The following is a 22,608-nucleotide window of genomic DNA, read 5'->3' on the forward strand; positions in this document are numbered from 1 at the left end:
TGTTGTTTAACAATTAACGGAATGTCAGGCATCCTGGAGAAAACTACAACAAGCATGTCAGATCAACATTTATTATGAAAGTTGCTTTAATAATAACTGAGTTTTGAAATGCTATTCTCCTTATTGTAATCATTGTAAATTAATGTTTTGAAAATGTACAACACTGCATAAATATCTCAGCGACAAGATGTCTCATAATGGCTTTTTGAATAAATCCACTTTTTTATCTGAAATTGCTACTTCAGTCAAGCGATAATAGCACAAAATATAATTTTGATGTTTTCATGTTGTTCATTACAACAATCACATATGCTACATGGGAAAAAAGTTTCAGGACTAAGGCAGAGGTTACAAACCATACCAGTGCACTATTTCTTGGAAGGTCTTTAGTCAAATATCAATCTCAAGGCACACCAGAAAGATCCACACACTGGAGAAAAGCAATATCAATTATTGCTACATGTAGCAAAGAGTTTCAGTGACATAACTGTTCTCAAGAGACACCAGAGGATCCATACTGGGAAAACCATACCAGTGCACTGACTGTGGAAAGGCCTTCAGTGACATAACTGTTCTCAAGAGACACCAGAGGATCCATACTGGGGAAAAGCCGCGACCAGTGCATTGACTGTGGAAAGGCCTTCAATCGAAAATCTTATCTCAAGACACACCAGAGGATCCATACTGGGGAAAAACCATACCAGTGCACTGACTGTGGAAAGGCCTTCAGTGACATAACTGTTCTCAAGAGACACCAGAGGATCCATACTGGGGAAAAACCATACCAGTGCACTGACTGCGGAAAGGTCTTTAGTCAAATATCCAATCTCAAGGCACACCAGAAGATCCACACTGGAGAAAAGCAATATCAGTGTGCTACATGTGGCAAGAGTTTCAGGGATAGGTCAGATGTCATAAGGCATCAGCGCACACATACAGGAGAAAAGCCATATCGGTGTGCTACATGTGGGAAGAGTTTCAGTTGTAGCTTCCATCTTAAGAGACATGAGAAAGTCCACACTCGACTGAAACAATGCAAACACTAAATTGACAAAAAAAGGCTCATCATCTGATTTTTAAAGGAAAACATCACATTTTCTAGAATTTATCACAAATGAAATGAAACATCACTTAAAGTAATCTTTTTTGTTGTTTAACAATTAACGGAATGTCAGGCATCCTGGAGAAAACTACAACAAGCATGTCAGATCAACATTTATTATGAAAGTTGCTTTAATAATAACTGAGTTTTGAAATGCTATTCTCCTTATTGTAATCATTGTAAATTAATGTTTTGAAAATGTACAACACTGCATAAATATCTCCGCGACAAGATGTCTCATAATGGCTTTTTGAATAAATCCACTTTTTTATCTGAAATTGCTACTTCAGTCAAACGATAATAGCACAAAATATAATTTTGATGTTTTCACTGTGTAAACGATCCACTGTACTAGCATTACAATGTTGTTCATTACACAATCACATATGCTACATGTGGGAAAAGTTTCAGGACTAAGGCAGAGGTTACAAACCATCAACGCACACATACAGGAGAAAAGCCATATCAGTGCACTTCAGAGTTTCAGTCGTAGCTCACATCTTAAAAACCATCAGAAATTGCATACTGGAGTTTAACACTAGAAATGTTAAATTGACAGTGTGTATTTTTATGAAATCAGAACTCATGTACAGACACTTATATTCAGCTCATGCAAGATGAATAATGTTTCAATCTGTCAGTTGTGTGTTTATAAAGAACAGTAATATTCATACTAGTAGTACATCATCCTGGACCAGAATGATGCAGTTTGTTTTTGATCTCCTGATGAGGTCTTTATTAAAGTACTACACATTCATCTGTGATTGTGGCATTGCATTAATCATATTAAAGTTTGACAATGTTCAAACGAAGCAACCAGATGTTTTTTATTAAAATGTATGATATTATTCAGATGAACATTTGAAAAACAAGCAATACTAATGAACAAAATTCATGATTGAATGGAGTAATTGTATGCAATTGTGGTGCTAATACTATAACTATTCATATGATAACTGCTGTTTACCCAGCCATTGTTCCTGAAGTACAGGTGCTAATACTATAACTATTCATATGATACATGCTGATTACCCAGCCATTGTTCCTGAAGTACAGGTGCTAATACTATAACTATTCATATGATACATGCTGATTACACAGCCATTGGTCCTGAAGTAAAGGTGATAATATTGTATAATGAGAGACAGACAGGTAGACTGGATACTATTCATATGATACCTGCTGATTACCCTGTCATTGGTCCTGAAGTACAGGTCCTGAAGTCCTGAAGTAGAAGTACACATATTATAACCATTCATAGGATAACTGACAGTGTGGTTGAAAACGATTAATTTAAGGATTTGTAGTTTAGGGAGCGCCAGATTGTATGCTAAGAAGCTAGCTAGATAGATAGATACTCTATTGATACCCAAGGGGAAATTCAAGAAAAACACAAAGACACAGAGTTACCTCAACATGCTGCCACTCTTGTCGGCGCTGGAACCGGCATGAAGCCACACCTGATTTCTTTACGACTCTTCTAAATGAGCCCCCTTGTGATGTCACAGAGAGAAAAATACATTTTTAAACATTTTTTACACAACGGTTATTTCAACATGTCTGTGTGTTAAGCGGTTAGAGAGGCATTCATTTTTGAAAAGGTAAAAAGAAAAGGTTATAATAATAATAAGAAGAAGAAGAAGCCAGGAGATTTCAAGATAGTGGATTCCATCCACTATAATAAATGTCTTGTTTGACTAGCTCAATCTTAATGGCTGTTTGAAGAAATTCAGATTTTTATGAAATGGCTTGCTCAGATGAATGTTTAAAATATAAAACATGGCCAAAACTAAAAAAAGATTTCAAGATTTTTTTGTTTGTTTATTTTCTTTATTATCATTATTTCAGTTCAACATGGATATGGCAAGTTGTTCATTTCAAGAAGACATTCTTACATTGAACATATTGACAACACTAACAAACACTGACATAATAAAAAAAAATGAGAAAATAAAAATAAAATAAAATAAAATATAAAATCATAATAAGAAAAACAATAACAATAACAATAAACAATAACAATAAACAATAAGGAAGACATAAACAATAACAATAAACAATAAGGAAAACAATAACAATAAACAATAAGGAAGACAAGTACAAAAAAAAAATCACACAAAAAGGAGAAGGGAAGGGAGTGACCACTGTCTACAGAACCATCACTGCAGTAAGGTTAACACTGCTGCCTTATACATTACGGAGCTTGTATACACCTCCACAAATGAAAAAAATAATAAAATAAAATGTAAAGCATGTCTCTGCTCATTCTACTGGGAGTCAGGCAATGTGATTTGTTCCCTCACATAGTCTAAGAAAGGTCCCCATATTCTATTGTACTTATTTGCTGATCCTTTCAAAGAGTATCTAATTCTTTCAAGTTTAAGAAAATAAAGGGTATCTTTGATCCAGTGTGTAAAAGTTGGGGGTTTGCTGTCTTTCCATTTGATCAAAATTCTCAGCGAAGAGGGTGAGGAAGGCAACGCTGTCAGACTGTGCCTTAGTTAGCTTACTGGACTCAAGCATAATACCAAATAACCCAGTAACAGAACATGGTGAGACCGATTGACCCAGGAAGCCTGAAATAGTGTAGAAGTCCAGCTTTGAGCAAGACCAGAACATGTGGGTATGTGATGCCGGGTGGCATTTACATCGATCACATAGTGGATCTACATCTGAGAACCTTTTGGATAATCTGAGTTTAGTCCAATGTATGCGATGTACAATCTTAAATTGTAATAGTCCATGCCTTGCACAAATTGATGAGTTATGTACTCTGCTTAAGGTGGCCTCCCAAGATGCCTTGGGGATAGGCTCCCCCAGCTCCCCTTCCCACTGAGATTTTACATCAGAAAGAGTAGAGTGTGAGAGTGCCAACAGTTTGCTATATATGGCTGATATAATTCCCTTAAATGATGGAGGTTGATCAAGTATATGATCATAGGGGGTGCATTGGCGTTGATTTGGAAATGCTGAGGAGATATTCCTAGTGAAGTCACAAATTTGAAGAAAGCGAAAAAAGTGGCTTTTTGGGATATTGAAGTTATCGCACAAATGTTGAAAGGAAACAAAAGTTCCATTATGATAGAGATTATAGAATTGTTTAATACCTGCGTTGCTCCAAATAAGAAAGGCCTTATTCATTTCGGATGGTTTGAAGTAATGATTAGCATGGACAGGAGACTTAAATGAAAAAGACTGCCATCCAAAGTGCTTTCTTAGCCGGTTCCATATTTTCAGGGTGGATCTAACTAACACGTTTGTTGTGTGAGCCGCAAAGGACGAGGAGAGAGGGACTTAAACAAGAGCAGCCAGTGAAGATGATTGACAAGAATGGGATTCAATAGATTGCCAAGACGGAGCATCTGCTCCAGGGTCCTCAATTAACCAGTGTATTATGGAGCGAGTGTTACAGGCCCAGTAGTAAAATAAGAAATCAGGGAGAGCCATGCCACCGGAGCACTTGGGTCGTGTTAAGAAACTCCTCCGAGCTCTGGCAGGTTTATGATTCCAGATAAATTATGAAATAGTTCCATCCAGTTTATGAAAATAGGACTTTGGGATGAAGACGGGAATATTTTGAAAAAGATATGTGAATTTTGGGAGTATAGACATTTTAATTGAGTTAATTCGGCCTGCAACAGACAATGGAAGTTGGCCCCAGCATTATAAGAGCTGCTCAACCCTTGTCATGAGAGGAGGAAAGTTCTCTTTAAAAAGTGTCGAAAAATCTTCCGACACAGTAATTCCCAGGTAGATTAATTTACGAGTTACTTTGAAGGGGAAGGTATTAAATGAGAGTGTACAAGCTGATCTGTTTACTGGGAATATCTCACTCTTAGACAGGTTAATTTTGTACCCAGAGATCTTACCAAATGTGTCAAATATATTAAGGGCTGATGGCAGGGAGAGGAGGGGGTCAGAATTGTAAAGCAGAAGATCGTCCACATATAGAGAAACCCTGTGTTCTTGACCACCTCTGAAGATCCCAGTCAGTTGCGGCGTCTGGCGCAACGCTAATGCTAATGGCTCAATTACAAGCGCAAACAACAAAGGCGACAGAGGACAACCCTGCCGCGTGCCGCGAGAGACTGGAAAGAGTTCGGAGGAAATGTTGTTTGTGCATACTGAACAAGCAGGATCTGTATATAATAGCTTAACCCAGGAGATAAATGTATCCCCAAAGCCAAACTTTTTTAACGCATAAAACAAGTAGCTCCACTCCACCCTATCAAATGCCTTTTCGGCATCTAAAGAGAGTACAATTTCAGGTATTGGAGACTGTGAGGGGTGGTAAATTATATTTAGAAGTCGACGTACATTAGAGAAAAAGAATCCATTTTTAATAAATCCAGTTTGGTCTGTAGAAACAATGTGTGGTAGTACAGATTCTAGACGTGTGGCCAGAACCTTAGCTAAGATCTTGAAATCAACTGATAGAAGAGACACAGGACGAAATGAGCCACATGACTGGGGGTCTTTACCTTTCTTTAGTATTAATGAGATGGAGGCTTCACATAGTGTTTTGGGCAGATGGCCTGATTCAAATGATTCATTGTACATGTTTAATAATAAAGGTAAGAGATTTCAAGATTAACTGGACTAAATGTCTTAAATAGTTGAGGACATTATAATGCACTCTGTGAAATTGCAACAAAATTAAGTTCATTAACTTATTTTAGCTTGAGGCCTCATACATACAGGGGTCCCCCAGGGCTCAGTGCTGGGCCCCCTCCTCTTTGCTATCTACACCACCTCCTTGGGACAGATTATCCGTTCGCACGGCTTCTTATACCACTGCTATGCAGACGACACACAGCTCTATCTGTCCTTTCCACCTGACGACCCCCTGGTTTCAGCACGGATCTCAGATTGCCTTTCAGACATAGCTACATGGATGAAGGCACACCACCTCCAGCTGAACCTCTCAAAGACTGAACTGCTGGTCATCCCAGCTAAACCTACCATACACCACGACATCAACATCAAATTTGACTCCCTGTCTGTTTCACCGACCAGGACTGCAAAGAAATCTAGGAGTTGTTCTCGACAACCAACTAAACTTCTCAGATCATGTTGCCTCAGTCGCCCGGTCATGCCGTTTCGCACTCTACAACATAATGGAAAATCAGGACTTACTTGACTCAAGATGCTACCCAACTTCTGGTTCAGGCAATAGTCATCTCACGACTCGACTACTGCAATGCCCTCCTGACAGGTCTCCCAGCCTGCGCGAGTGAAACCACTTCAGATGATCCAGAACCTTGGGCGGGCGCCGCCTGGTCTACAACCAACCCAAAAGGGCACATGTTACCCCGCTGCTCATCCAGCTACACTGGCTACCTATGGCGGCCCGCATCAAATTCAAGTCTCTAACGCTTGCCTACAAAGTAGTCTCCGGTTCTGCTCCCACCTACTTGAATGCCCTCTTACAGACTTACAGTACCTCCAGACCGCTGCGCTCCTCTGATCGAACGACGCCTAGCTCTACCACCCGGTACGCTCAAGCCAATCCAAACTTTTCTCATCTGTTGTTCCTCGTTGGTGGAACACACTGCCAGTTCCTACAAGGGCAGGGACATCCTTTTCCACTTTCAAAAAACTCCTGAAGACCCAGCTCTTTAGAGAACATCTACTCTCATAGCAACACTTACAACAAGTCTTACTGATCCTAGCACTCACCAGCCGTTTTAAACTGACAAGTAACTGCTAAAAACAGCACTCACCGACGCACTTATTCTTACTGTACTCTAATGTTTTTTTTAAACTGTCCTAAAATTGTGAGAATTGTTCTAAACTTTTTTACCATGTTGTTAGTCGCTTTGGTTAAAAAGCGTCAGCCAAATGTAATGTAATGTAATGCAATGTAATGTAATACATATTTGTAGACGTGGCATCATATTTTTACTGTATGATTTCAGAAACACACACAGACAAAGACTGCATGTGCCCATCAAATGATCTTACATGACTTTAAATGGAGCAAATAGCACAGACACCAAGCACGAAAAGCTTGAAAAAAGAAGGAAACCCAACACCTTCTAATTGATCACTTTTAATGTCACCCCTCCACCCTACCCCCACTTAACCTCCGTTGTAGAGCAATTGGCTAGATGACACATTTGATAGTCCTCAGGTGGACAACTTGACTGAAAGGAGGTTAGGCTCTATTCTTCCTTAAAGCTTTTTCCTGCTTGATATTAGTGTTATTTTTCCATTCATGAGGTTATTGTAGGGGCACATGCAGTTTTTGTCTGAATATGTTTAGTATATGTTTCTGAAAACAAACTCATAAAGCAAAAGTATGGTACCACATTTACAAACATATATGTGGCCTCAGGCAAAAATAAAATCATGAACATTTAGCCTTTAGTTATTTTATCTTTTAAACATTCGAATGTTTGACTACTGTGTGTCATTTCTGATGGTCCTTAAGAATTGAGCTGTGACTGAAACTCTCCCCACATGTAGTGCACAGATATACCTTCAGTCTGTTGCAGTGTGGTCATTGGTGTCTAGTGAGATGGTAGTAGAGTAAAAAACTCTTCCCACATGTAGTGCACTGTTATGGCTTTTTTCTTGTATGTGTGCGCTGATGGCTGGTGATGTCTGAATGAGTCCTGAAACTCTTCCCACATGTAGAACACTGATATGGGTTTTCTCCTGTGTGGATCCTCTGGTGTGTAAGAGAAGGACAAAAAACTATTTGAAACACTTGTTATTTTTATTATTGTAATTTATGATTGTTTTTGCTTCAAGATTTCCACAGGACAAAATATTAATGAGTAACTTACCAGTAGGAGAAGAGTCTTTCTGTCCATATTCTCTTACATCATATTCCTCCTTCTGTTTAATTTCCATCAGTGGAGACTTTTCTTCCTCCTGTTTGATATCCTTCACTGAAGACGTTTCTTCTTTGCAGTGAAACATTGCTGATGTGTGTGTTTCAGTCTTGCAGTCATGATCCAGTCCAGGCTTTTCTTCTTCTTTCTGAACTGCAAACAGATGTTCCTGAAGGAAATCATCAAACTCTTCTTCTTTTATCTCCTTCACTGGCATAGGCAGCAGTGTTGGTTCAGTAAATCCTGACATTTCAAACTCCATTTCTGTGTTGTGAAACAAATTCAGTCAAACATTACAGTTGAATGCATTTGTAAGTATTACATTTGAATTATCACTTTTTCCATTTACAATTACAATTGAAGGATTAAACAAGATTGTGCAGACAAATAAATACAATATGTTTGTATTGTTAGTTGACTAAAGGTATAGTGTTGACAGTGTCCCAGTGCCTACCTTTGAACAGGTGAGTTCAGACATCTGACTCCACTAGGTGGTGTTTATATAATGCCTCTTATCTCTGACCCAATAGATTAGTCTAACCAATCAGTGACAGGAGCCTTTATGATGTAAATTACAATGATAGGGCATCAAGTGGGTGTGGCCATGAATGCACTTGGAGACACTCCACAAAGGACGGTAGGTGGGGTAATTAATACTCCACAAAGGAGGGTAGGTGGGGTAATTAATACTCCACAAAGGAGGGTAGGTGGGGGTAATTAACACTCCACAAAGGAGGGTCGGTGTGTTAATGAACAAAGCAGGTGTTTGAGGTGTGAAATGACAGGTGCGGAGTGTAGGAGAACAAAGAATAGCTCCCATACTATTGAGGACTAAATAGCAAACATAGACATTCTAACACATGCAAACATAGACATTCTAACACATGCAAACATAGACATTCTAACCCATGCAAACAGACATTCTAACACATGCAAACAGACATTCTAACACATGCAAACATAGACATTCTAACACATGCAAACACAGACATTCCAACACATTGCAAACATATACATTCCAACACATTGCAAACATAGACATTCCAACACATGCAAACATAGACATTCTAACACATGCAAACACAGACATTATGTAAATTGGCACTGTTGGTCAACCATGGCTTTGGGAGAATTTGGAAGAATGGTCATATTTGGTAGTGATTGTACAGATGATTACACTTGTTGTGTTTGTTTACAGCACCTCAGTGCTTACCTGTAAACATAGTTCTACCAGAAAGACTCAGTAGACAGAATAAAATCAACAAGATGATGTGGTAGGCAGACCGTGCCGGATGGACGTGGACTGCTGGCAGAGGTGGCTGGAGGGGAGGTGGAGGGGACGTCAAAGTCAGCGTACTGAGAAGCAGAAGCAGTGTTAGGTGGTACGTATTTAAAGAGCCCACTGAATTCCTATAGGCTAGCGCTGATTGAATGAGTTAATGATCAGATTGCAGGGCTTTCCCGAAAGTAGGCAAAGCTAAGATTGGCTCCGTGTAAGCATGGGAGGAGTAAGTTACACTACGAGTCTTCCTAGTAGAACTTTCGCTGAAGCTATCATGTGATTTTAGCAATCAGGATAAATTATGCCAGGCTCCGTTGTAGCCTAAAGTCATTAGTCTATAAGATAAGAAAACATTGTCTCCCAATGGAGACAGTTGCGTTGTTACAGCACTTAACATCAAGCAGATCTGTGACTAAAGGGCTTGACCCATCTGCCTATAAGGTATATACATGATAAGTGAGAGGTTAGTTAAGTGTAGAGAATAGAACATGATGTTTAAAGCCACCTGAGGTACATGTTACAAAAAGGTAGGATGGTATCAAATGAATCATTATCAAATTAATACATTAAAGTAGGCTACAGGTGCAGTGTTTGAAGAACCAATTAAATCTGTGATTCTCTGATCACAATGATAAACTCATTCATATGAGTGAACTGAAACACTGGAACATCAAACCCTGGAAGTCTATTTCCCATAGATGGGTATACATTTATTTTTTAAAAGAAAACAGCCAGGTTCAGGTGAGAAAGTATACGATAAGCCTTTAAAGGCATAACTGATGCGCTAACTGTTGCCCATGGGGGTTTCAAGGGGCATAACTACAGCCTATAAAAAAGTTAGCTCACCAAACTGCAACCTTCTCTGTTGTCACACAACTTTATCCTTTTTTTACGAGTTGAAATGGTAACTAATTCAATTGTAGAATAAACCAGCAATAGCAACATGCACATAATGAGCCAATATGATTAGACCAAATGAAATTGCTAGACTAGAAAGCATCTGATATGAACTGGACATTGAGGTCAGTGATTAAATGTTTAATATCTCTTGTGCATCAACCTAGCTGTTTAACTAGTTTCATACAATACCTGTTATACTACAACTGCTGATGATAGTCACTCAGAAGATATTTACTGGGGGATGTGATATACAATGTTGGTGATAACACCTAACCACAATGATTAGTGCTGTCCCTAAAACCATTCAAAATAATTTATGCAATACATAGGCTACAATTGAAACAATCAGTTTTGTTAACCGTGAAACTCAGAAAATATGTTTTGCGGTTGTAAACTTCTTGCTTGATTTGTTTCAAAGTGTACCAGATTGATAGCCTGGCTAACGTCAGACCTCATCTCATTGAGAAGGGGTCTGGGAGCATGGGAAAACCCAGGCTACCAGATTGACACATTTTAACGTTAAAATATACAACATTATCTTATGGGGGAGTATGCGCCCGCACCCCCCTAGGGAGTCTTCTGCCCCAGTCCAGCTTGAGGTCTAGTGATGCCCCTGTTGGGGGCTGAGCACCCTTACAGGTCTTGCCCCAAAGGAGGGGAGGATGGTAGGGTGAAGGGCTGAAATTAGGTAGGGGGGAGGTGTGAAATGAAATCCATTAGGAGGTGTTGAGCACTGTATGAGCACTGTGGACACATTTGATGGCCGTCAGGTGGACATGGCTATATTTGGATAGGATAGGTAGGGGGGAGGTGTGAAATTAAATCCATTAGGAGGTGTTGAGCACTGTATGAGCACTGTGGACACATTTGATGGCCGTCAGGTGGACATGGCTATATTTGGATAGGATAGGTAGGGGGGAGGTGTGAAATTAAATCCATTAGGAGGTGTTGAACACTGTATGAGCACTGTGGACACATTTGATGGCCGTCAGGTGGACATGGCTATATTTGGATAGGATAGGTAGGGGGGAGGTGTGAAATTAAATCCATTAGGAGGTGTTGAGCACTGTATGAGCACTGTGGACACATTTGATGGGCCAGGTGGACATGGCTATATTTGGATAGGATAGGTAGGGGGGAGGTGTGAAATTAAATCCATTAGGAGGTGTTGAACACTGTATGAGCACTGTGGACACATTTGATGGCCGTCAGGTGGACATGGCTATATTTGGATAGGATAGGTAGGGGGGAGGTGTGAAATTAAATCCATTAGGAGGTGTTGAGCACTGTATGAGCACTGTGGACACATTTGATGGCCGTCAGGTGGACATGGCTATATTTGGATAGGATAGGTAGGGGGGAGGTGTGAAATGAAATCCATTAGGAGGTGTTGAACACTGTATGAGCACTGTGGACACATTTGATGGCCGTCAGGTGGACATGGCTATATTTGGATAGGTTAGGTAGGGGGGAGGTGTGAAATGAAATCCATTAGATGGTGTCGGCTTTTCCTGCTTGGTGTTTGTGCTATGTCTTCCACTTGAAACCCCTTAATGTGCAAGCTAGACTCTCTAATGTGTAACATGGATCAAAAATGATCCATATACATTTCCTATGGCAAGTCATGCATAGTTGTCTGTTTATTTGCTATACTTTATCAAATATATTTCATCCTTCAATATACCAGATATCCAATAAATAACTTGAGATCAGTCCAATCATTTATATCAGTTTTATTGATATCATTGATAATCAGTTTTATTTTTCCATTTAAACATTATTAACAAACATGTTTTTTTGCATTATCACATTTAGTTTTCATTAACCACTTACCCTCCTATGTGGAGTATTAATTACCCCACCTACCCTCCTTTGTGGAGTATTAATTACCCCACCTACCCTCCTTTGTGGAGTATTCATCACCCCCACCTACCCTCCTTTGTGGAGTATTAATTACCCCACCTACCCTCCTTTGTGGAGTATTAATTACCCCACATACCCTCCTTTGTGGAGTATTCATCACCCCCACCTACCCTCCTTTGTGGAGTATTAATTACCCCACCTACCCTCCTTTGTGGAGTATTAATTACCCCCACCTACCCTCCTTTGTGGAGTATTAATTACCCCACCTACCCTCCTTTGTGGAGTGTTCATCACCCCCGCCTACCCTCCTTTGTGGAGTATTCATCACCCCCACCTACCCTCCTTTGTGGAGTATTAATTACCCCACCTACCCTCCTTGGTGGAGTGTCTGCAAGTGCATCTATGGCCACGGCCACTTGATGCCCTATCAGTCTGATTTGCATCATAAAGGTTCCTGTCACTGATTGGTTAGATGGACCTAGTGGGTCAGAGAGAAGAGGCATTATATAAACACCACCTAGTGGAGTCAGATGTCTGAACTCACCTGTTCAAAGGTAGGCACTGGGATACTCTGAGCATATACACTATATCTATATTCAATTAACAGTGCAACTATATTGTATTTTTGTTTTATTTAATTTAATCCCTCAATTGTATTTGTAAATTACATATGAGATTCAAAAGTAATACTGAATTTGTTTCACAGCACAGAAATGGAGTTTGAAATGTCAGGATTTACAGAACCAACACTGCTGCCTATGCCAGTGAAGAAGATAAAAGAAGAAAAGTTTGATGACTTCCTTCAGGAGTTTCTGTTTGCAGTTCAGAAAGAAAAAGAAAACCATGGACTGGATCATGACTGCAAGACTGAAACACACACACCACCAACATTTAACTGCAAAGAAGACAAATCTGAACTGATGGATATTAAAGAGGAGGAAGAGTTTGATTTAAGAGAGCATGGCCACCTTGACTCTTCGCCTATGGGTAAGTTACTCATCAGTGTTTTGTCTTGTGGAAATATTGAAGCAAAAACAAGCATACATTATAATAATAACAACAACAATGATAAATGTTTTTCTTGTCCTTCTCTTGCACATCACCTAGAAATCAACACAGATATGATGAGCCATGCTGGGGAAATTGAACACAATTGTAATGAATGTGGAAAGAGCTTTCATAAGATGAGTTATTTCAAGGCACACTGGAGCATCCACTCAGAAGAAAGGAGTGTGTGTGGGAAGAGTTTCAGTGAGAGTTTGGGTCTCACTGTCCATCAGTTGACACATAAGGGAGAAAAGCTCTATCCATGTTGTCATTGTGGGAAGACCTTCACTAGGATGAATCATCTCAAGACTCACCAGATGATCCATACTGGAGAAAAGCCATATCAGTGCACTGACTGTGGAAAGGCCTTTAGACAAAAAGATTATCTCAAGACTCACCAGAGGATTCACAGTGGACAAAAGCCATATCAGTGCACTGACTGTGGAAAGGCCTTTAGACAAAAATCTTCTCTCAAGGTACACCAGAGGATTCATACTGGGGAAAAGCCATATCAGTGCAGTGTATGTGGGAAGAGTTTCAGGGAGAGATCAGCTCTCACAGTCCATCAGTTGATACATGGAGAAAAGGTCTACCCATGTCCTCAGTGCGGAAAGACCTTCACTAGGATGGATTATCTCATGACTCACCAAAGGATTCATACTGGAGAAAAGCCATATCAGTGCACCGACTGTGGAAAGGCATTTAGTCAAATGTCTAGCCTCAAGAAACACCAGAGGCTCCACACAGAACACATGCCATATCATTGCAATGTATGTGGGAAGAGTTTCAGGGGGAGCTCAGCTTTCACTGTGCATCAGCGTACGCATACAGGAGAAAAGCCATATCAGTGCACTGACTGTGGAAAGGCCTTTAGTCAAATATCTAGCCTCAAGACACACAAGAGGATCCATACTGGGGAAAAGCCATATCATTGTAGTACATGTGGGAAGAGTTTCAGGGAGAAATCAGCTTTCAATGTCCATCAGCGCACACATACAGGAGAAAAGCCACACCAGTGCACTGACTGCGGAAAGGTCTTTAGCCAACTGTGTAATCTCAAGGCACACCAGAGTATCCACACAGGTGAAAAGCAATATCAGTGTGCTACATGTGGCAAGAGTTTCAGGGATAGGTCAGATGTCATAAGGCATCAGCGCACACATACAGGAGAAAAGCCATATCAGTGTGCTACATGTTGGAAGAGTTTTGCTCGTAACTCACATCTCATTCAGCATCAGCGCACACATACAGGAGAAAAGCCATATCAGTGTGCTACATGTGGGAAGAGTTTCAGTTGTAGCTCACATGTTAAGACGCATGAGAAAGTCCACACTCGACTGAAACAATGCAAACACTAAATTGACAAAAAGAGGCTCATCATCTGATTTTTAAAGGAAAACATTACATTTTCTAGAATTTATCACAAATGATAAGAGATGATAAAGATGATAAAGATCACTTAAAGTAATCTTTTTTGTTGTTTAGCAATTAGCGGAATGCATCCTGGAAAAAACTACAACAAACATGTCAAATCAACATTCATCATGAAAGTTGCTTTGATAATAACTTAGTTTTTAAAATGCTATTCTCCTTATTGTAATAATTGTAAATTAATGTTTTGAAAATGTGCAACACTGCATGAATATCTCAGCGACAAGATGTCTCATAATGGCTTTTTGAATAAATCCACTTATCTGAAATTGCTTCTTCAGTCAAACGATAATAGCACAAAATAGCATTTTGATGTTTTCACTATGTAAACAATCCACTGTACTAGCATTACAAGGTTGTTCATTACACAAATATATCCAATCATATGTAATAATGGATTTCTTTCAGTTCATTACACCAACAATGTCCATGTTGATGAAGATTGATATGTAGATAGTATGTAGAAAATGTTGCTAATGATAGCGCCCCTAGTCATCAAGGATCACTATATCTGTCCCAAAACCTTTTTTGTACCACGACACACTTTTGACATTTAAAATGTCCCACGGCACACTAACATCCTGTGTGAAGAAAAAATAAACATACCATAGCCTAAAAAGTCAAATAATACACGGAAATGGCCTTATATATATATGACCTAGAAATCTAGACGCACCCTAGCAGCAGGGCTAGTCTAGCAACTCTCCGTTAGCTTGTGAGCTTGAAAAATTAAACTTCTATCAGGCCAATCAAATCGTGTATCTAGTCGTTAGGCGGGCTTAACATAATGATTGATGGCAGATTTGCAACGGTTTGGCTTGAATTCCCTGCTACTTGAAAACAAATCAGATGGATATTGCTGTTGGCAAACAGTGTGACACGAGTTAAGCTTTTATTAAGTTAGCAAAACACGAGTTAAGCTTTTATTAAATTGGCAAAAGTTTGAACTAGCCAACTAGCTCCGCTGGTGGGAAACGCCTGGGACTTATAGCACTGTCCTATTGCGTGCAGAGGGAATTTGAAAGACAACTGATTATCCCGCCCCTAGGACTGAACACTGCGAACGGTGAGTGCCCAGACCCTACATTTTAATGTGGGTTTGGCTCGTCAGGCTACCTTATTGTAGTGAACTGAGCCTAGCTGGTTCATGACTGAACTCCCATAATGCTGTGCAGTGTATGTGTGTGTGTGTAATGTTGATGTTGGTTTTAGTATGAGTAATTGCGTTTACCTTGTCATGTATGTGTTAGCTGGTATAGTCTTTCTTTATGTTGTACCTCATGTGTTTACCCCGTGTATTGTATGTGACTACCCTGTTTTGTGTGTCGTGCTTGTTTGATTGACCTCCTTTGTTTTGCCTGTGTGGTGGCGTTCGTGTGTTTTGTGCGTAACCAATAAAACCATTCTGAGACAACTTTGCAAGATTGTTACATTGGTGTCAGAAGTGGGATGACGACCCCTACTGGACGGGATGAGAAACTGCGTTTACCTTGTCATGTATGTGTTAGCTGGTATAGTCTTTCTTTATGTTGTACCTCATGTGTTTACCCCGTGTATTGTATGTGACTACCCTGTTTTGTGTGTCGTGCTTGTTTGATTGACCTCCTTTGTTTTGCCTGTGTGGTGGCGTTCGTGTGTTTTGTGCGTAACCAATAAAACCATTCTGAGACAACTTTGCAAGATTGTTACATTGGTGTCAGAAGTGGGATGACGACCCCTACTGGACGGGATGAGAAAGCTGCAACTGATGCCCTGGCGATGATGAGTTTCCTGCCAAGACAGCTCTTCGACAACGCGCTCGCCCATGGCCACCTGCTGGGCCCAGCAGACGGAGCCAGCCTGCAGCGTGACGAAGAGACCCGCCCCCGGCAACAGGAGGAAATTAACCGGGCTGATGGCAGCATCCCGCCACTGGAACCCGCTCCACACAGGAGCGATGGAAACCGGCCGGTCCCCGGTGCGACAGCGGCGGTAGAAGGGCGGTCCAGCGTAAAGTTGCCCCACTACAATGGTGAAAGGCCGCTGGCGACATACCTGGTATAGGTCCAGCTGGCAGCCGAGCTGAATGGCTGGTCGGCGGAGAGAACGGGCGTACAGGTGGCGTTGGCTCTGGAGGGGGAAGCGCTACAAGTATTAGAAGACCTGCCACCGGCGGAGCAAGTAAGCTGGACCGCAATCGAAGCAGCTCTGCAACGACGAGCCGGGACACATCGCATGGTACTGCCCAGCCCCGGCACCCCTCACGCTCGCGCCCCAGTTACTAGAAGAAGGTGGCTCGGTGGGAGGGGCTATGGATTATATGGCTATAGTTAACGTGCCTTTTAGGCTCTCAAAAGTGTCGCTTATAGCCTAGCCTACATATGGACACAAATTGCATGCTTAAATAGCCTAAGAACTATTTTAAAACTGTTTTGTTAAACTATTCAACCGTAACACTTGCCATCACGCATGCACCTCTTCCTCTTCCTCTCCCTCTCGTGCACTCACACACACGATGGCAAAGCATGCTCTTTGTGACAGGTCCCTTAACAAGCACATAGCCCATTGTGCAGGCCTACTCTATGAAAATAATTGCTATCACTCAGCTTTTGGATTAACATGATACACAGTGTTATTCAAAGATAAGACACAACGTCAAGTTCTCTAACTTTTAATGACCACCGTCATCCACACTCGCTCATGAACTCCACACAATCAACATCCGATTCCTATACAATAACAGTCCCTAGGTGTTTTCTACACAATAAAAGTTCCTAGGTGATTTCATAGTAAATACAACAAATTATATTTCACAGTTAACAAACAGTTAACACACAGGATTTACACTTGCAAAGTGATGCAAGTTGATAGGAAGGCTAACATGCCAGATATCTCGAAAGATACATGACTTCAGATGTATTTTTTTTGGTTACAAAACTTGACTTTTTGAATTAAAAGTTCATGTCTTGCTAGGCATTACAAAAAAATATAAAGCCACAAACCATTACAGATATACTGTCTTTTGAGTTTGTGTCATCATCATGCCATCATCATGGATAAAGTTCTCTTTCACGCAAGAACGTAACATTGCATTGACAACACCACAAATGAACCAGAATGCATTGCAACACCACATTTATTTTCCGTAAATATAATATATATTATACATTTTCATACTTGTGTAGTTTGTAATAGTTTAATTCTAATCTCCTATCATGACAATGTGACGATAATCATGAGGAAAATGTACAGACCATCGCTTTAAGTCTCATAGTTATGTTGGCTATGAATAATATACACAATCTGATTCTGATTAACTGTGTCCGTAGGCTCCACAGATTGTGCCTGGATATTGACATAGTAAAAATGCTTCTTGCAGGATTATGTTGACTGATCTGACTTGTATATGCATTGACTTGACTTTTGACACTGGTGTTGATTAGAAGTATAGTAAGTCTGAGTGAATGAAAATTCTAAATGCTATGATCTATACATCAGTATACATGGTTGGGGTTAAATGGTACTGACCAGGCATTGAACTGAGCTTCATGGATTGCCAGATATCTCATTTTATATATATATATATATATATACATATATATATTACATGTATTAACATGGATTGGCTTTAAAAAAATATGGGACATTGGGAATGACCTTTACAACTGGTGCTGGCAAAGCATTGAACTGGGCTTCATTCGAGGATTCCAACAGTAGCTTATTTTTGAAAATCGGACATATGGGTCAAAAAGTTACATGCACACACCTTCACAGAGAGACAGCCCAGCCCAGCTCCTATAAGGCAGCTGCCACATGGATTAGAACTCTGCCAGGTGCAAGCTTAAGCAAATAGAGCTGTGATGTCATAATCAAATCCTGAGCATTCCGCCATTTATTTCAAAGGGGCGAAAAACACAGAGAAACAGGAATAACGCAAAAACGACAACAAAAAGGGGCAGCCACACAAAAAATGGAAGCAACCTACACCGGTTCGGGCCTGACTTTTTAGAGTTGGAACCGCGTTGATAGCTCAAACGCTCTAGGAGCAGTAGTCGGCAGAAAAAGTGGGTGAACGCGATGTAGGCTTGCTGGATCAAACCCACTAATTAAATGTATTATTCATAGACAGCCAAAACTTTGTATGGTGGAAGACGTTTTTTCAGTATGACTGAAACAAAATCAAGGGTGAACAGGGAACAGGGCGTAGTTTTGGGACATATATATTAGTTAGACTAACGTTTTATATTTATATATAAAAAAACATTATGAGATACCTTGCAATTAAGATAATCATGCAGTGTTGTACGTATTCAAGACATTTATTTAGAATGATAAAATAACATTTCCAAACTCATTATTATCAAAGCAAATTCCATGATGAAGGCGGCAAGAGTTTTAGCATTTGACCTGAGATGTGTATTATAGATTTATCTGGCATATCTGACTTTATGAGGTATTTATCTTTTGATTTGACATTGACTCAATTTGTTGAATGTTAAACAACAAAAAAACTCAGTCATGTTTTCCAATCATTTCTGATGAATTCTAAAAAAATATATTCTTTCAAAATCAGATGATGAGCATCTCTAGCAAACTATGTAAACTCTTAAGCTCTGATTCATTAGTAAACCCTTTTAGTCAATTCATTATTTCTAATGTTTCACTTTCTGATGGGTATTAACCCTCTAGGCGCCACAGGCGACTATAGTCGACAAGATGCGGTACTGAATAAAACGGCCGATTTAGTCAAATAGGGTGTCATATTTCGTTTGACTTCCACGCCACTAGATGGCAGACATGTCATACGTCATCCCCGAGTCGAAAAAAGGACACGCTTTAAACAAAACTTTCTAGCTACAGCGCATTGAATCAGTGCATGAAATACCGGAGCTAGTGTGCGTGTGAGCCACTTTGTCAGAGCGATATTGTCAACGTCAGCGAGTATTTGCATTAGATTATCGTCTAATGGCATCAAAAAAAGTTTACCTGAAATGAAGTGTTGGGTCTTCTATTCTTTGGGACCCTGATTCTGAAGGGGAATATCTGCCTTCAGAAAATGACGGTGATTCGTTTAGTGAGGCTTCAGATGCGTCCCTGCCTTGCAATGATGCAGCTGGACAAAGTGAGAGTTTACTCCATAGTTTAGCTTACACCAAGCACAAACGTTGAATCGTTTGCCCAATGTCACTGGTGGGAATAATGTTTCACGGGTTCGGTGTTCATCGGGAAGTTAGCAGGGTGTTAGTGGTGTGGCTTAACGAGGCTGGAGGTAGCCTAATATCCATAGCTTAGCTTCTGTCTTCTGAGCGTGTGCCTCTCCACAATCGCGGCGACAGTAGCGTGGTGGAGCCTTTGTCTAATGCCACTGGGTATGTTAGGCGAAGTCGAAGTGCTCATAGGACAGTTAGGGGGAACGTTGTGGCAGTGTGGGGAGTCGCAATGAGAATGACAGTAGGCCTAGTCCGAGAGAGGCGCCAAATTCTCTCTCCACTGGCCTTGAGAGCAGATCTGGCCATGCTGCTCGCATGGTGGAGGTGGTGACACGCTCTCTCCCTCTCCCACACACACACACACACACACATTAGGTCATGCATAGTCTATCACAAGATGATGGGAATGCCGGCCCTGTATGGATAGGGATAGGGAGTCATTATCTCTACAGCAAAAGGCCTGCTACATAAAAAAAAAAAAGTCAGCCATTTAGTAATGATTTACACTGTTGATTTGCTATCTACTTCCCTGATCATTTAGGACATACAGTACACTATGTGTTCCTTTTTGTGTGTTCATGTCCTTGTGATGTGTGTGTCTTTGTCAGCTAAGAAAAAAAAACAAAAACATCAACAAAACAACAAAAAGAAAAAAAATACTAACATTGTCTCTTGTCTTGTCTCGTCATCTCACTCCTGATCTGTGCCTTGCCGTGGCAAATGAGCTTTTGAACTAAACAGGTCTTGTCTACTTGTGTTTGTGTGTCATCTGAATAATATATATGTGCCCCATACATGGAATCAGAGTGCCTACTGTATGTAGTAAATGGAAAATCTCTACAGCAAAAGGCCAGTCTACCGCTACATGCATTTGGTTTGTTTCTGCCATTTATTAGTAATGATTTACACAGTTTGTTCACTACTTACTATTTACCTGAGCATTCAGTATTGTGCAATATAGCATACAGAAGGTGAGGGACATTTTGGGGGGAAAGAAGTGGTGCATTTTATCATTCAAACATGCAACTTTTCATGAAAATTCTATAATCCAAGATGGCCGCCACCATATGACGTCATAATATGCAAATTAGATATAAACATTTAATCTCTACATACACTTTGGGTCATCCTTAATATTTCTCTAATTTACAGAAAGTCTCTATCTCTTATCACTTTTAAGATATAGCCTTTTGAAATGAAGATGTCAAAATTGATCGTTTCGGAAAAAAACCTCTGGCGCCTAAAGGGTTAAGAGTTGTGCTATGAGTAAAACACTGATATGGCTTTTCTCCTGTGTGGATCCTCTGGTGTGTCTGGAGACGAAATTTTCAACCAAAGGCCTTTCCATAGTCAGTGCACTGGTACGGCTTTTCTCCTGTATGTGTGCACTGATGGATGGTGACCTCTGCTTTAGTCCTGAAACTCTTCCCACAGTCAGTGCAATGGTGTGGTTTTTCTCCGGTATGTGTGAGCTGATGTTTAAGGATATTTGAGCTACGACTGAAACTCTTCCCACATGTAGTGCACTGATATGGCTTTTCTCCTGTATGAGTGCGCTGATGGACGGTGACGTCTGCTTTAGTCCTGAAACTCTTCCCACAGTCAGTGCAATGGTGTGGTTTTTCTCCGGTATGTGTGAGCTGATGTTTAAGGAGATTTGAGCTACGACTGAAACTCCTCCCACATGTAGTGCACTGATATGGCTTTTCTCCTGTATGTGTGCGCTGATGTTTGGTACAATCTGAATTAGTCCTGAAACTCTTCCCACATGTAGTGCACTGATATGGCTTTTCTCCTGTATGTGTGCGCTGATGGATGGTGACCACTGCTTTAGTCCTGAAACTCTTCCCACAGTCAGTGCAATGGTGTGGTTTTTCTCCGGTATGTGTGAGCTGATGTTTAAGGAGATTTGAGCTACGACTGAAACTCCTCCCACATGTAGTGCACTGATATGGCTTTTCTCCTGTATGAGTGCGCTGATGGACGGTGACGTCTGTCTTGGTCTTGAAACTCTTCCCACATGTGGTGCACTGATATGGTTTTTCCCCAGTATGGATCATCTGATGTCTCTTGAGAGCAGTTATGTCACTGACAGCCTTTCCACAGTCAGTGCACTGGTATGGTTTTTCCCCAGCATGGATCCTCTGGTGTTTCTTGAGATGAGATTTTCGATTACAGGCCTTTCCACAGTCAGTGTACTGGTACAGCTTTTCCCCAGTATGTCTCATCTCATCCGAGTTGATTTCTTGTTCATTTGCAAGAAAAGGACAAAACATGTAAACATTTTGGGTAAAACATTTTGAAACTCTCATAATTAACATAAAGGTAATACATGTTTGTTTTACTTCAAACTTTCCACAAGTCATGTCAACTGTGTTTTTATAGTGCATTTCATACAGGAGATAGAACACTTATTAGTAACTTACCAGTAGAAGAGTCTTTCTGACCATGCTCTCTTAAATCCGATTCCTCCTGTTTACTTTCCATCTGTGGAGACTTTTCTTCTTTGCAGTTAAACATTGCTGATGTGTGTGTTTCAGTCTTGAAGTCATGATCCAGTCCAGGGTTTTCTTTTTCTTTCTGAACTGCAAACAGATACTCTTGAAGGAAATCATCAAACTCTTCTTGCTTTATCTCCTTTGCTGGCATTGGCTGCAGTGTTGGATCATTAAATCCTGACATTGTAGACTCCAGTTCTGTGTTGTGAAACAAATTCAGTCAAACATTACATCTGAATTGCATTTGTAATTTACAATTACAATTGAACGATTAAACAAACAAGTGCAGACAAATAAATACAATAGTTGTTTTGTCAGTTGAAGAAAGATATTGTGTATGTTCTCAGAGTATCCCAGTGCCTACCTTGGAACAGGTGACTTCAGACAACTGACTGCACTAGGTGGTGTTTATATAATGCCTCTTCTCTCTGACTCACTAGTCTGACTAACCAATCAG

At 40.4% G+C, this 22,608-nt stretch overlaps 2 protein-coding genes and 1 pseudogene across 9 annotated transcripts in view; 2 read left to right on the forward strand and 1 right to left on the reverse strand.

Annotated features, from left to right (window-relative positions):
* LOC125297497 overlaps positions 1-14,512 on the forward strand; it is a 49,260-nt pseudogene extending 34,748 nt beyond the window's left edge.
* LOC125297247 (NACHT, LRR and PYD domains-containing protein 12-like) overlaps positions 1-22,608 on the forward strand; it is a gene marked incomplete in the record, with an annotated part of 868,465 nt that overhangs the window by 241,739 nt on the left and 604,118 nt on the right.
* LOC125297245 (NACHT, LRR and PYD domains-containing protein 12-like) overlaps positions 1-22,608 on the reverse strand; it is a 666,703-nt gene that overhangs the window by 100,839 nt on the left and 543,256 nt on the right. The window lies entirely within an intron of this gene.

Source organism: Alosa alosa, chromosome 7 (genome assembly GCF_017589495.1).
Source record: "Alosa alosa isolate M-15738 ecotype Scorff River chromosome 7, AALO_Geno_1.1, whole genome shotgun sequence".
NCBI lineage: Eukaryota > Metazoa > Chordata > Actinopteri > Clupeiformes > Clupeidae > Alosa > Alosa alosa.